This window comes from Herpailurus yagouaroundi, unplaced genomic scaffold (genome assembly GCF_014898765.1).
Source record: "Herpailurus yagouaroundi ecotype Mexico unplaced genomic scaffold, PumYag 100, whole genome shotgun sequence".
Classification (NCBI taxonomy): Eukaryota; Metazoa; Chordata; class Mammalia; order Carnivora; family Felidae; genus Herpailurus; species Herpailurus yagouaroundi.
In genome coordinates, this window is record NW_024412391.1 from 68,482,984 (window position 1) to 68,499,579 (window position 16,596).

Sequence of the window (16,596 nt, forward strand, 5' to 3'; positions counted from 1 at the left end):
CACCAAAATACACATTCAAGGATGTCCACTGAAGAATTATTCATACTAGTCCCCAGATGGAAACAACCCACATCTTCATCAACAGTGGAATAGATAAAAACTGTTTGTACGTTCATACAGTGGAACAGAACATAGCAGTAAAAACAAGCAAACTGCTCCACAAAAGAATTGAATGTATCCCATGGAGATCTGGCTGAACAAAAGAAATCAGATGCAAAGAAGTATAGAATGTATGATGCTATTTATATAAATTCAAAAACTGGCAAAAACTCATCTATGATGTTGTAAGTCAGGTTAGTGGTTACCTTTGGGGGTTAATAAGGGAAGGGGAACAAAGGTCGATCCTGGGGGGCAAATAATATTCATCATATGATTTGCTTATTCACTCAATGTATGTTACAATCAATTTTTAAAGTATATTTAAAAAAATTAAATCCCTCATATTATAGATGAAGACAATAAGGCCTAGGGAAGCTTAAAAATATTAAAGTGAAGCAAATTGGAAACACAGCTAGTCCCCTACCAGCTGGCTCTCTACTGGGTTTTTTGTTTGGTTGGTTTCTTGGGCTTTTCTTTCCTGCGACCAATCTAAGTTAGTTAGTTAATTTATTTACGCCAATCTTCTTCCACAAGCAAAGGAATGGAAGATCAGTACACTGGTCATCATTTGATACAAGTAAAGAAGGTGAGCTTGATGTCCCATGCACTTTTCTCATCCATGTCCAGAGTAACAATCCAAACCAGTGCTGTGGTCTCAGGGCCTCGGAAGTGATCCCAGGTTCTCTTTATTCACTTTCATCACCAATGGGCAGTGGATTCACATGAGGGTTATGAACAGAATATGGTTACCATCTCCCCAGGAAAGGGGCTGGACCTGATGTGAAAATGGAGGCAAGTGATGAACCTGGATGTCTGGTGCTCTTCAGGGAAGCATTCATCATGCTCAGTCCCAGCCCAAGAAGCATGATGAGGTAGGTAAGGTCTTTCCTTCTTGCTGTGGGTACCACTCAACACAGGCTGCCTCAGCTGTAGCCAGACCTCGCTAGCAGCATAGAAACCCAGGACCCAGGTGCTGTCACCGTGCTGACCCAGACCACCGCAGAGCCAGAAAGGGAAGCAGGTCTGCATTTTCTGATTTCATCATGCATATACATAAAAGAGACTACAGATAGGTAATTCTGATTTTCACTAAAACAAATTATCATGGTAGCATGACTATGAAAAGTGATACAATTTTTAAAATAAATTCCTCAAACTTAACACTTTTTGAGAAAGTCTTCAAAAGCTACAAATTGTAATATTTTTCTTTTCCAGACATTTCTTCTACTTATTCTTTCATTCTAAATTGTCTTATTGATTTGCTAATTGCATCTCTTCTCTCATTTTTTTCACTTTTTCACTTTTACGGGTCTGTTCCATTTTACCCTAATATTTAGCTTAATAGAGGTTTAAAGTTTTGAAATAAGAAAAAGCAATGTTTTTCAACCAGTTAGTGTCTAACTCCGCTTATGTCTCCAAACAGAACTAGTCGTTCTTTGTGTTTACCTCTAATCAGCACCTGATACAAACTCCAGCCACAACTCCGGGGAACTGGCCAAACCTTGGCCAGGCCAAGCTCACCGAAAGGCTCAAATGAGAATTTTGAAGCTTACTACATGCCTGACCAAACCGCGCCAATTACACGGACTTTTTTTTAACCAATCTCTCTTTTCCTAGGTCTTAACTGTTAGTGAAATTTTCTATGAAGGGTAACTGTTTCAAACTAGTTTCTTTCAGGCATAATTTACCTGCACCTGCATAGGAAGTCACAGTAAAAGATGAAGAGCCTTAGCATTTTCACAACTGTAAATCTAAAAGTAAATACAAACTTTCATATGCCAAGTTCTATCTGAGCTTAAAGGATACCAAAAAAAGAGAGAAAGAGAAGAAGTAGGGGAAGAAGGAGAGGATGTGGGGAGAGAAAGAGCATTTTTTTAGCATCATCTTTAAAATCCTTAGGAGAGTGACGTTCCCCCCTAAAATGAACCCAACAGGGTTAAAAAGTGGATAGAAGAGGATTAAAGGGTCCTGCAGTCCCTAAGGCAGAAAGTGTACTGTTTTTAGTACTGCCTCATAGCAGATCAAATAACATAGACAGGGATGATTATTTAATCAAAGTCAAGGAAACAAATTAGGGTATGAGTCCCTCAGACTTAGATTTAATAACTAATTTTGCAAAACGACACCAGTAAGTCAGAGAGCTACATTTATACTGTGAAACATGAGAATACAGGGCAAATGATAAGAAATCAAACAGACCCCATAGATTTATTTAAAAAGTATTTCCAAGGATAACCTGGAGGGAAGATGGTGGCGTAGGAGGACGCTGGGCCACCGCGCGTCCTGCTGATCACTTAGATTCCACCTACACCTGCCTAAATAACCCAGAAAACCGCCAGAGGATTAGCAGAATGGAGTCGCCGGAGCCAAGCGCAGACGAGAGGCCCACGGAAGAGGGTAGGAAGGGCGGCGAGGCGGTGCTCGCTCCACGGACTGTCGGGAGGGAGCCGGGGCGGAGGGGCGGCTCGCCGGCCAAGCAGAGCCCCCGAGTCTGGCTTGCAAAAAGCGGAGGGGCCTGACGGACTGTGTTCCGACAGCAAGCGCGACTTAGCGTCTGGGAGGTCATAAGTTAAGAGCTCTGCTCAGAAAGCAGGAAGGCTGGAGGACAAAGGGAAGGAGAGCTGCTGAGCCCCCTGACGACAGAGCTCAGTTTGGTGGGGAACAAAGGTGCTCGCCAGCGCCATCTCCCCCGCCCATCCCCCAGCCAAAATCCCAAAGAGAACCAGTTTCTGCCAGGGAACTTGCTCACTCCGCACAAAAACACCCAACTCTGCGCTTCTGTGGAGCCAAACCTCCGGCAGCGGATCTGACTCCCTCCTGCTGCCACAGGGTCCCTCCTGAAGTGGATCACCTAAGGAGAAGCGAGCTAAGCCTGCCCCTCCTGCCCCTGTGCACCTTGCCTACCCACCCCAGCTAAGATGCCAGATCCCCAGCATCACAAGCCTGGCAGTGTGCAAGTAGCCCAGATGGCGACGCCACCCCACAGTGAATCCCGCCCCTAGGAGAGGGGAAGAGAAGGCACACACCAGTCTGACTGTGGCCCCAGCTGTGGGCTGGGGACAGAAATCAGGTCTGACTGCGGCTCCGCCTACCAACTCCAGTTATACACCACAGCACAGGGGAAGTGCCCTGCAGGTCCTCACCATACCAGGGACTATCCAAAATGACCAAGCAGAAGAATTCCCCTCAGAAGAATCTCCAGGAAATAACAACAGCTAATGAGCTGATCAAAAAGGATTTAAATAATATAACAGAAAGTGAATTAGAATAATAGTCATAAAATTAATCGCTGGGCTTGAAAACAGTATAGCTGACAGCAGAGAATCTCTTGCTACAGAGATCAAGGAACTAAGGAACAGTCAAAAGGAGCTGAAAAACGCTTTAAACGAAATGCATAACAAAATGGAAACCACCACGGCTCGGACTGAAGAGGCAGAGGAGAGAATAGGTGAACTAGAAGATAAAGTTATGGAAAAAGAGGAAGCTGAGAAAAAGAGAGAGAAAAAAATCCAGGTGTATGAGGGGAAAATTAGAGAACTAAGTGATACACTAAAAAGAAATAATATACGCATAATTAGTATCCCAGAGGAGGAAGAGAGAGGGAAAGGTGCTGAAAGGGTACTTGAAGAAATCATACCTGAGAACTTCCCTGAAGTGGGGAAGGAAAAAGGCATTGAAATCCAAGAGGCACAGAGAACTCCCTTCAGACGTAACTTGAATCGGTCTTCTGCACGACATATCATACTGAAACTGGCAATTTACAAGGATAAAGAGAAAATTCTGAAAGCAGCAAGGGGTAAACGTGCCCTCACACATAAAGGGAGACCTATAAGACTCGTGACTGATCTCTCTTTTGAAACTGGGCAGGCCAGAAAGAATCGGCACGAGATTTTCAGTGTGCTAGACAGAAAAAATATGCAGCCGAGAATCCTTTATCCAGCAAGTCTGTCATTTAGAATAGAAGGAGAGATAAAGGTCTTCCCAAACAAACAAAAACTGAAGGAATTTGTCACCACTAAACCAGCCCTACAAGAGATCCTAAGGGGGACCCTGTGAGACAAAGTACCAGAGACATCACTACAAGCATAAAACATACAGACATCACAATGACTCTAAACCCATATCTTTCTATAATAACACTGAATGTAAATGGATTAAATGCGCCAACCAAAAGACATAGGGTATCAGAATGGATAAAAAAACAAGACCCATCTATTTGCTGTCTACAAGAGACTCATTTTAGACCTGAGGACACCTTTAGATTGAGAGTGAGGGGATGGAGAACTATTTATCATGCTACTGGAAGCCAAAAGAAAGCTGGAGTAGCCATACTTATATCAGACAAACTAGACTTTCAATTAAAGGCACGGCTGTAACAAGAGATGAAGAAGGACATTATATAATAGTGACAGGGTCTATCCATCAGGAAGAGCTAACAATTATAAATGTCTATGTGCCGAATACCGGAGCCCCCAAATATATAAAACAATTACTCATAAACATAAGCAACCTTATTGATAAGAATGTGGTAATTGCAAGGGACTTTAACACCCCACTTACAGAAATGGATAGATCATCTAGACACACGGACAATAAAGAAACAAGGGCCCTGAATGAGACATTGGATCAGATGGACTTGACAGATATATTTAGAACTCTGCATCCCAAAGCAACAGAATATACTTTCTTCTCGAGTGCACATGGAACATTCTCCAAGATAGATCATATACTGGGTCACAAAACAGCCCTTCATAAGTTTACAAGAATTGAAATCATACCATGCATACTTTCAGACCACAATGCTATGAAGCTTGAGATCAACCACAGAAAAAAGTCTGGAAAACCTCCAAAAGCATGGAGGTTAAAGAACACCCTACTAACGAATGAGTGGGTCAACCAGGCAATTAGAGAAGAAATTAAAAAATATATGGAAACAAACAAAAATGAAAATACAACAATCCAAACGCTTTGGGACGCAGCAAAGGCAGTCCTGAGAGGAAAATACATTGCAATCCAGGCCTATCTCAAGAAACAAGAAAAATCCCAAATACAAAATCTAACAGCACACCTAAAGGAACTAGAAGCAGAACAGCAAAGGCAGCCTAAACCCAGCAGAAGAAGAGAAATAATAAAGATCAGAGAGGAAGTAAACAATATAGAATCTAAAAAAACTGTAGAGCAGATCAACGAAACCAAGAGTTGGTTTTTTGAGAAAATAAACAAAATTGACAAACCTCTAGCCAGGCTTCTCAAAAAGAAAAGGGAGATGACCCAAATAGATAAAATCACGAATGAAAATGGAATGATTACAACCAATCCCTCAGAGATACAAGCAATTATCAGGGAATACTATGAAAAATTATATGCCAACAAATTGGACAACCTGGAAGAAATGGACAAATTCCTGAACACCCACACTCTTCCAAAACTCAATCAGGAGGAAATAGAAAGCTTGAACAGACCCATCACCAGCGAAGAAATTGAATCGGTTATCAAAAATCTCCCAACAAATAAGAGTCCAGGACCAGATGGCTTCCCAGGGGAGTTCTACCAGACGTTTAAAGCAGAGATAATACCTATCCTTCTCAAGCTATTCCAAGAAATAGAAAGGGAAGGAAAACTTCCAGACTCATTCTATGAAGCCAGTATTACTTTGATTCCTAAACCAGACAGAGACCCAGTAAAAAAAGAGAACTACAGGCCAATATCCCTGATGAATATGGATGCCAAAATTCTCAATAAGATACTAGCAAATCGAATTCAACGGCATATAAAAAGAATTGTTCACCATGATCAAGTGGGATTCATTCCTGGGATGCAGGGCTGGTTCAACATTCGCAAATCAATCAACGTGATACATCACATTAACAAAAAAAAAGAGAAAAACCATATGATCCTGTCAATCGATGCAGAAAAGGCCTTTGACAAAATCCAGCACCCTTTCTTAATAAAAACCCTTGAGAAAGTCGGGATAGAAGGAACATACTTAAAGATCATAAAAGTCATTTATGAAAATCCCACAGCTAACATCATCCTCAATGGGGAAAAACTGAGAGCTTTTTCCCTGAGATCAGGAACACGACAGGGATGCCCACTCTCACCGCTGTTGTTTAACATAGTGCTGGAAGTTCTAGCATCAGCAATCAGACAACAAAAGGAAATCAAAGGCATCAAAATTGGCAAAGATGAAGTCAAGCTTTCGCTTTTTGCAGATGACATGATATTATACATGGAAAATCCGACAGACTCCACCAAAAGTCTGCTAGAACTGATACATGAATTCAGCAAAGTTGCAGGATACAAAATCAATGTACAGAAATCAGTTGCATTCTTAGACACTAACAATGAAGCAACAGAAAGACAAATAAAGAAACTGATCCCATTCACAGTTGCACCAAGAAGCATAAAATACCTAGGAATAAATCTAACCAAAGATGTAAAGGATCTGTATGCTGAAAACTATAGAAAGCTTATGAAGGTAATTGAAGAAGATTTAAAGAAATGGAAAGACATTCCCTGCTCATGGATTGGAAGAATAAATATTGTCAAAATGTCAATACTACCCAAAGCTATCTACACATTCAATGCAATCCCAATCAAAATTGCACCAGCATTCTTCTCGAAACTAGAACAAGCAATCCTAAAATTCATATGGAACCACAAAAGGCCCCGAATAGCCAAAGTAATTTTGAAGAAGAAGACCAAAGCAGGAGGCATCACAATCCCAGACTTTAGCCTCTACTACAAAGCTGTCATCATCAAGACAGCATGTTATTGGCACAAAAACAGACACATAGACCAATGGAATAGAATAGGAACCCCAGAACTAGACCCACAAACGTATGGCCAACTCATCTTTGACAAAGCAGGAAAGAACATCCAATGGAAAAAAGACAGTCTCTTTAACAAATGGTGCTGGGAGAACTGGACAGCAACATGCAGAAGGTTGAAACTAGACCACTTTCTCACACCATTCACAAAAATAAACTCAAAATGGATAAAGGACCTGAATGTGAGACAGGAAACCATCAAAACCTTAGAGGAGAAAGCAGGAAAAGACCTCTCTGACCTCAGCCGTAGCAATCTCTTACTCGACACATCCCCAAAGGCAAGGGAATTAAAAGCAAAAGTGAATTACTGGGACCTTATGAAGATCAAAAGCTTCTGCACAGCAAAGGAAACAACCAACAAAACGAAAAGGCAACCAACGGAATGGGAAAAGATATTTGCAAATGACATATCGGACAAAGGGCTAGTATCCAAAATCGATAAAGAGCTCACCAAACTCCACACCCGAAAAGCAAATAACCCAGTGAAGAAATGGGCAGAAAACATGAATAGACACTTCTCTAAAGAAGACATCCCGATGGCCAACAGGCACATGAAAAGATGTTCAGCATTGCTCCTTATCAGGGAAATACAAATCAAAACCACACTCAGGTATCACCTCACGCCAGTCAGAGTGGCCAAAATGAACAAATCAGGAGACTGTAGATGCTGGAGAGGATGTGGAGAAACGGGAACCCTCTTGCACTGTTGGTGGGAATGCAAATTGGTGCAGCCACTCTGGAAAGCAGTGTGGAGGTTCCTCAGAAAATTAAAAATAGACCTACCCTATGACCCAGCAGTAGCACTGCTAGGAATTTATCCAAGGGACACAGGAGTACTGATGCATAGGGGCACTTGTACCCCAATGTTCATAGCAGCACTCTCAACAATAGCCAAATTATGGAAAGAGCCTAAATGTCCATCAACTGATGAATGGATAAAGAAATTGTGGTTTATATACACAATGGAATACTACGTGGCAATGAGAAAAAATGAAATATGGCCTTTTGTAGCAACGTGGATGGAACTGGAGAATGTGATGCTAAGTGAAATAAGTCATACAGAGAAAGACAGGTACCATATGGTTTCACTCTTATGTGGATCCTGAGAAACTTAACAGGAACCCATGGGGGAGGGGAAGGAAAAAAAAAAAAAGAGGTTAGAGTGGGAGAGAGCCAAAGCATAAGAGACTGTTGAGAACTGAGAGCAAACTGAGGGTTGATGGGGGGTGGGAGGGAGGAGAGGGTGGGTGATGGGTATTGAGGAGGGCACCTTTTGGGATGAGCACTGGGTGTTGTATGGAAACCAATTTGACAATAAATTTCATATATAAATTAGAAAAAATGATAAAAAAAATAAAAAAAATAAAAAGTATTTCCAAGATTTGTCTTCAAATGAAAAAAAGTTTCAGTTTAATTAATCAAAACTACAGCATAGAGAAACCTCTGAGGCTGATTGCTGTTGTCCTGAGTCATCAGAAGAAAGACATCGCATTCCCATTAAAATTCAGAAATTCATAACCAAAGAAGACCTATCCATAGCCTCCCACTGTAAGGTACCCAGTCCCATTCCACCCTCTTCCTCCTCATGGAAAAGCCCCAGAAGCACAGGAGGTAGAGAACAACTTCGGATGACAGAATCAAAAAGAAAGGGAACCCACAGTCCCTGCTGTTCACACAGCATTTTGGAGTTCTCATTTCCCTATTTCCAAAGCTTTGGTCCAGTTTGATAAAACTGGAGAGAGAAGAGAGTCTTGCCTGCCAGCAAATGGCAAGAAAGGGGGTCATCATCACACCTGTTGGCATTCAGAATCCCAGTGGAGTCTGGAAGGATGGGAGAGTAATTCATTGTAGCTGTGACCCTCTTCTGCTTTTCCTGGAGTTTTGCCATGTCACATTCAAGGGCGGTAACCATTCGTTTACGCATAAGGTGCGTTTTCTAAACTTTACTGTTTCTGATTTCCAGGCGCCACAGTTTCAAAATACAACCTGATTGTATATACCCTTGAAATTTAGAGTGAATCTCAGTATACGTGATATACTGTAAAATCTGTTAGCACTTTGGAGATGATACAAGACAAAAAGGTTAACACTGGCAGAAAGAACGTTTCCTTTTTTTCTTTCTTTCAATCTCACTCTACATATTGGAAAAAAAAAACCCACTCTCAGCACACATGGAGGGAAGGATGGAAAGAGGAAATATTTATGAATTGCCATCCACTTGCAAGGTTTTTTACATTTGTCATATCATTTCGCCTTCACAACAATGGCTTTATTGTAGGTAATATGGCTACTTTTTCAGAGAGAAGGACACCGAGGCACAGAGAATTTAAAGAGAATATCTAAGGTCACAGAACAAAGTGGTAGAGCTAGGATTCATGCACATATTACTTAAGGCCTAGACTCTTTACACCACATTGCCTTTTATCCTGTATCACTCAGCCTCCTTGGACGATCAAAGGAGGATAAGCCACAGGGGCTCCAGCTTTCATCAATTGAAAATTCTCTGGAGGAAAAATAGGAAATACAGATGTTTTTGCTAAATTAGTAGCATGAGAACCAAGTGGAATTCCTGATTCTGGATTGGATGCTAGGTTTTAAAAAAAATCTATAAAGATACTTCAGGATAGAGATATTTAAATTGGAATAATACCTGAAAATATTATTGGATCAAGTTAAAATATCATGGATGGTACCCAGGTTATACAGGAGAATGTTTTTAGAAGACACAAGCTGAATTATTTCAGGGTGAAATGTCAAAATGGCTGTGACTTATTTTCAAATGAAAATAATTTTCGTTATTTGAAAATTGAAATGAAAATGACTTATTTTCATAAGAAAAACGTGTGTGCGTGCATGAAGAGAGAGAGAGAGAGAGAGAGAGAGAGAAAGTAATGGTGCACAATGGTAAAGACCACTGAATCTAGGGGAAGTAGATAAGGGAACTTACTGTGTTTTTTTCTGTTTTAGGGTGAAATAGGAGATTACGTAATATGGCTTGCAGTTGCAACAGCATTCACATAGTTTCTAAAAGGAAAAAAAAAATTGCATGAGTTGTAATCGAAAACAGGTGATGAAGGAGGGCACTTGCTGTGATGAGCACCGGGTGTTGTATGTAAGTGTTGGATTACTGAATTGTACACCTGAAAGTAATATTATACCATATGCTATCTAACTGGGATTTAAATAAATTATTTTTAAAAATTACATTTCATCAAGAAAAAAAATTAAGTTAAAAGACATGACCAGTAGAAAATCATACCAGTCTACCCTTGATAATTTCTCTTTGTGAACTTTAAGGATAAGAAAGTATAGAAGGAATAATAAATCATAGATTTTTGCAGAGGACTGAAGTTTTTGGAATGAGGGTAATTGATAATCTTAATACAAGAGAATATTTGATTATAGCTCCATAATTTGCAGGGCTCAGTACAAAATGAAAAGGAGGGAACTCTTATTCAAATGTTATTAGTATCCTGGCATTATTAATACCAGAACATTAAGTGTGAGTCCCTTCACAGTGGGACACCCTGTGCAACCACCCAGGTCTCATGTCCACGAAGCCCATCCTTATTACAAGTAAAAAAAAATGGTAAATATGTCACAGCTTTCTCCCTGTAATTATAAAAAATCAATAGTCACTCAACCAGAATCGAAATTGTATTGAACCACTGTAGCCTGTGTCAAGAACTATAGTTGAAATAAATGAGCTCTACAATGCATTCCTTCCACATACAGGTTCCATAATTTATTAACATTATTTTGCATTAATAGTATTTATTAAATTTTGTATTCAAAATATAAATTCGTATGTTAATCTTTCATATCACATGACCTGGGGCTATTATATGAAGGCTATATGAAAACATTTGTCATAAGCCACATAAATTATACTATGTGAGCTGTAAACTGGATCTTCTCAAATGTGTCCATGAGAAAGTAATCCAGCAATTTAATAATAATATACGAGAAGACATAGGTTTTTACTACGTTTCTTTTCACATTTTCAGTTATTTGCACATGAATTGGTTTGTAATGTTTGCATTTGTGCTGTCAAATTGTGCTGAACTGGTTATTTGCCTGTGACTTTTGTGCAGTTCTTAGAAAGAATCGGGACTACCAGCCTCTGTCTTAGAAAACTCATGCCAGAGGTAAACAAGTCAAACTAAGGAACACTGGCTACTAAGTTTATCTTATTACCATTTCACAGTTATGTTATGTCACAGACTTCTAATGAACGGGGGTTTCTGTTGTTGAAATGCTTACCCCATAAAATGTTCTTTCATTAGGATAATTTTTCATTTTCCTGTACCTGTTAGACTATTTCTTTAGTTATCATTAATCATGCTTTATGCAAATCAACTGCACAGGCAAACTGCCAACACAAAAGGTCTTAATGAAAATTTTAATCTTTATTTTTTCATAAAATACTTTCATTATGAATTAGACCATATTGGTTATAAGGCATAATATCTAATTAACTTCCAGATATAAATATAGTTCCATTACTCAAAAAAAAAATAGCTTCATTTCCTGACTTCTTATAATATCAAACATTTCATGTTAACCCTTGAGCTTTTAAGACATTGTACCAAATCTTCTTGAAGTTTTCTGGATTTCCATATTAGAGGAAATGCAGAATATAAGACAATACAGTTATCAGAGAAGATGGGCATATATCTGGTGATATTTCAAGTAAGGGAAAAATCCCTGCAATGTGTATGTATATTTGGATTTACTAATAAAGGAGATGCTTTCATATAATACTATTTTAGTTTTATTTTAAGCAATAATCACATGTTTCTTAGTTCTTTTTTAAAAATACCTGTTTTTCAAAACAAAACAAAGAATATCAAGCTAATGGATAAGGAGAAGAGACTGGTTGTTGCTTGAGGTGGGGGATGGGGGGTGAGCAACATGGAAGAAGGGGGGGTCAAAAGATACAAATTTCCAGTTACAAAATGAGTAAGTCATGGGGATGTAATGTGCAGCACAGGGACTACAGCTAAGAATACCATATTGCATATTTGAAAGTAGTAAGGAGAGAGGATCTTCAAAGTTTTAATCACAAGAAAAATAATTTTGTAACTCTATATGGTGATGGATGTTAACTGGACTTACTGTGATCACTTTGCAATATGGACAAATATAAAATCATTAGGTTATACATCTGAAACACAGAATATTATGTCAATTATACTTCAGTAAAAAAAGAAAAACCCACTATTTGTTTTATTTGTTTTGTGTTTTTTCATTGCTCTTTAAAAAAATTTTTTTAATGTTTATTTATTTTTGAGAGAGAGTGAGTGAGAGAGTGAGCAGGGAAGCGGCAGAGAGAGGGAGATGCACAATCCAAAGCAGTCTCCAGGCTCTGAGCTGTCAGCACAGAGCCCAACACGGGGTTCAAACAGATCATGACCTGAGCTGAAGTCAGACGCTTAACCGACGGAGCCACCCAGGCACCCGAAAAACACACTATTTGTAAGCAAAATACCTCTGGAGTATTGTATGATTCCTCTGCAATGGAAATAGTGACCTATTGACCAATACTTTTTAAAAGGTGCTTTTACATAAGTTGATCTGTGGAGTGGATACCATGCCCATTAAATGAAAGAGTTCCCACTTGTTTTCTTGCCATTTGACACAACTTATTTAAGTTGCAAAAAAAAAAGGGAAAAAAAAGAGATGATCAAAAATGTTTTTAGTAGAAAAACTAAGAAGGCTGACAACCCAATCAAATATCAAGTCACATTTCAAAACAGTTGTAATCAAAACAGTATGCCCCTAGAACAAAAATAAGTTTCATGAAGATAAAAAGAATATAGTGAAAATGTCTGAAAGAAACTTTAACTTTTTTATTCGACATAGGTAACATCTGGAAATAAAAGAGACAAGAAAATTAATAAATGAGAATAATTAATTAGAATTTATGGAAAACTTAACTTAGGTACATAGCTCACATACAGTATATCAGTCTAGTTCCTGATGGATTGTTGAATTAAGTAAAAACAAATCCTAGAAACTTTAATTGAGTACAGATCACTACAAGGATGATCCATCTGTAATACATACAATTTATTCAAATCAAGACCCCAACAGATAAGTGAACAAAGATAATAAATAATTTACATTAAAGGAATTTGAACCCACCTAGATGCTATAAACTTCAATAAACTTCAATATCTGCCTATAAACTTTAATTTTGATACAGAAGAAATGCAATTAAATGAAAAGGTAACATTTTACTTTCTTTATGTTGAAAAAAAACTAATGCTAATATCAAAACAGGATATTTGACTTTGGGGTCAAACTGGCTTACTCTGATGAAACTGTCTGTACATATTCTTTATGAGAGGCAAACTATGATCTTTAAGAACAATTGTAGATTTATTGCTACTAGTGATCTGAATTCCCATATTTCCAAGAAATTCATGCAAGAAAATAACTTAACTTTGCAAATCTATACATACAAAACAGTTTATAACAGCAACATAACAATAAATAATTAGAATATATGTACGTTTCAATGATGAAAGAATGCTAAAATTACTAATTTTACATCAGTTGCAGCCTTAACCATCTCCTTTAAACCTTTATAGGAAAATTGGCAACATGATTATAATGGTCATGTAGAAGGATAAATGTAGGAGAATCTCTAGAAAGTATTACCAGACCTTTTCTAGTAAATATTAAAATTGACTGTAAACGTTTGAGTATAATCTTGGTTAGAAATCATATGTGCAATCTAAAAGAAACAAAAACCCTCAGACAAACAAAAAGCAGAATCAGACCTGTAAATACAGAGAGCAAATGAATGGTTGCTGGGAAGGGGTGCGAGGTGGGCAAAATGGGTGAAAGAGAGTGGGAGATAGAGGCTTCCATTTATGGAATGAGTAAGTCACGGGAATAAAAGGCACAGCCTAAGGAATACAGTCAATGATACTGTAATAGTGTTGCATGGTGACAGCAGCTACACTTTGGATGAGCACAGCTTAATTTATAAACTCATCAAATCACTATGTTATACACCTGAAACTAATATAACATTGTATGTCAACTACATTCAAATAAAAAAAAATTTTTTTAAAGAGAGCAGCAGGGATACCCTCACTGCTTAGACTTTGAGTGATGTAGTTTAACAATATGTATCAAAGCTTCTAAAAATAAGTGTATTACTTACCATAAAGCAGTATTTTTTTAAATATCCTAAATATATAATGGCTCAAGACCAGTATCTTTCACTCGACCAACCCCTGAGATGAATGTTCCTGGTTCAGTTAAAGGGTAGCTCGCTCCACATGGTGGCTAAGGAGCACAAATTTGTTCTGTCCTTCATACCTCTTCCTCTGCTGCCTCCTGGCACCCCAGAGGAAAGAGGACCTGGAGGAAGGAGATCTGATTGTCAATTATCTTAGTCCAGAGATGGCACAAAAGAATCATACTCTTCTATGCCACTGACTAGGACTCAGTCATGTGGCCACACCCAACTGCAGGTGGAACTGGGAAATGAGGTACCTGGTTCCTCGGAAGCAGAGAGAAATTTGGGATATGGCTAGAAATCTCTGCCACAACATATACATCATATGAGTCAGAAAATTTATCTTTGAGAATTAATCTAAAGAAATAATGATACACATTTATAAGAATGTATCAATAAGTATATTCACTAACATTAGTGCTCATTTTACTAGTGAAAATAATCTCCAATGATAATAATTTATAGGACATCAAAACAATGATGTACTATATAGATAGAATATATATAATAATGATCCTAGTATAAAATAAAATGAAAAGTGCAACATAATATTAACTGGAGAAATGAAAAAAATCAAGGATAGAACTACAGGGTATGGTTCAAGATTTGTTATAATCAAAAGTATAAATAAATGTGGATGTAGTTATAGGCATATAGATTCATATATACATACAGACATTATCGCATGAGAAAAATAAGGATATGCCCCCAAATTGGTTATTTTTTTTCCGGTAGAATAAGACAATCAATTTTTCCTTTTGTAAAAAAAAAAAGTTTGTGTTTTCTACAATGACTAATCATTCCTTAAATAATTAAAAGAAAAAAACAAAAAAATAGTAAGTTTTGTAAATTGTTAAAATTTTGAACAGACTTATTACATACTAAGACTAAGCACAGATACAGTTGTAAATAGATGAGGATTAGAAATATGCATTTTTACCTATTCACATACATACATACACAAAGATACAAAGGCATTTGTATAAATATATGCAAATTTTTCTTTTTTTTTATTATAAGTTTCCCATATTTAAAATGTTACATTATTTGTAACCATTTTTAATGGGTTGGGTCTTTTAATGAGAAGAAAAATGTCATGTAAAATCAAACTGTAGTGGCACCTGGGTGGCTCAGTTGGTTGAGCCTCCAAGTCTTGATTTCAGCTCAGGCCATGATCTCATGGTTCATGGGATCCAGCCCCGTGTAGGGCTCCACACTAACAGCACAGACCCTGCTTGGGATTCTCTCTTTCCATCTCCCTCTCCATTTCTCCTACTCCTCCCCTGAGCACGCACTTGCACGCACTCTCTCTCACTCAAAATAAATAAAATTTAAAAATAAAATAAAATCTAACTGTAATTTGCTCTAAAAGCCCTAAAAGTACAGAAGTATTCTGGAAGACAGAATTGGTCTTCCTCCTTTAAATTGGGAAAACACTTACATTGTCTGACTCTCATTGTGATGCTTGAGAAAACCAGAGTTTGCTTAGATTGAGCCTGTGCAGCAGGTCAAATGACAGCCCCCCAAAAGAGAAGCCTATATCTTTTTTTTTTTTAATTTTTGTTTCAACGTTTATTTATTTTTGGGACAGAGAGAGACAGAGCATGAATGGGGGAGGGGCAGAGAGAGAGGGAGACACAGAATTGGAAACAGAGAAGCCTATATCTTAATTCCTGGAACCTCTGAACGTTCCCTTTTGCAGACAAAGCTTATTTGTAGGTATTTTAGGAATCTTGAGATGGGATCATCATCCTGGATTACACAGTGGGCCCTATCTCCAATGACAGTCTCCTTACAAGAGACAGAAGAACTGGAGAAAAGAAAGTCACAGGATGAAGAGACTGCCATGATACAGCCACACACAGAGACTGCCCCAAACCACCAGAAGCTAAGACACAAGGAAAGGAATATCCCCTGGGGCCTTGGAGGGAGCATGGCCTCACTGACACCTTGATTCCAGACTTCTGGCCTCAAGAAGTGTGAGAGAATGAATGTGCTTTGCTTTGAGCCACACAGTTTATGGAAATTATTACAGCGGTCGAAATAAATCACTCTGTGTAATAAAGTGGCAAGAATAGAGAATCTCTTCATGATTGTGGGACAGCAAGTTTGAGGGTACCTGCATGGGGAGAAGAGGATTTGGGAAATAATCTCCAGAAAGAACATAATGTGGCACAAAGTGGTGAGCAGGACTGAGGTGCGTAGGACCAAGAAGCTATCAAACTAACGAACTTAGTTTCACTTTGATGTTATTATCTATGCTGTGCTGTTCCCTAGCTTAACCTTTATCCTTCATCCCTCCTTCTTCAGTGAAAGTGTTTTCCTAAAAGAATGGTGGTTTGGAGAGTGAGCAAGCAGGGGTTTGCATTCCGAGTCATGGAGAAGCAGGGTCAAGGGAGAACAGTACAGGGA

General features: G+C 38.4%; 1 long non-coding RNA gene across 1 annotated transcript in view; it reads right to left on the reverse strand.

The window, feature by feature from the left end:
• Positions 1-227: 227 nt before the first annotated feature.
• LOC121028763 (uncharacterized) overlaps positions 228-16,596 on the reverse strand; it is a 38,580-nt gene continuing 22,211 nt past the window's right edge. The window contains exons 2-3 of the long non-coding RNA XR_005789424.1: positions 9,877-9,953; positions 228-874 (exon numbers count right to left, since the gene is read on the reverse strand). This is a non-coding gene — a long non-coding RNA (uncharacterized LOC121028763). The remainder of the gene's footprint in view (positions 875-9,876; positions 9,954-16,596) is intronic.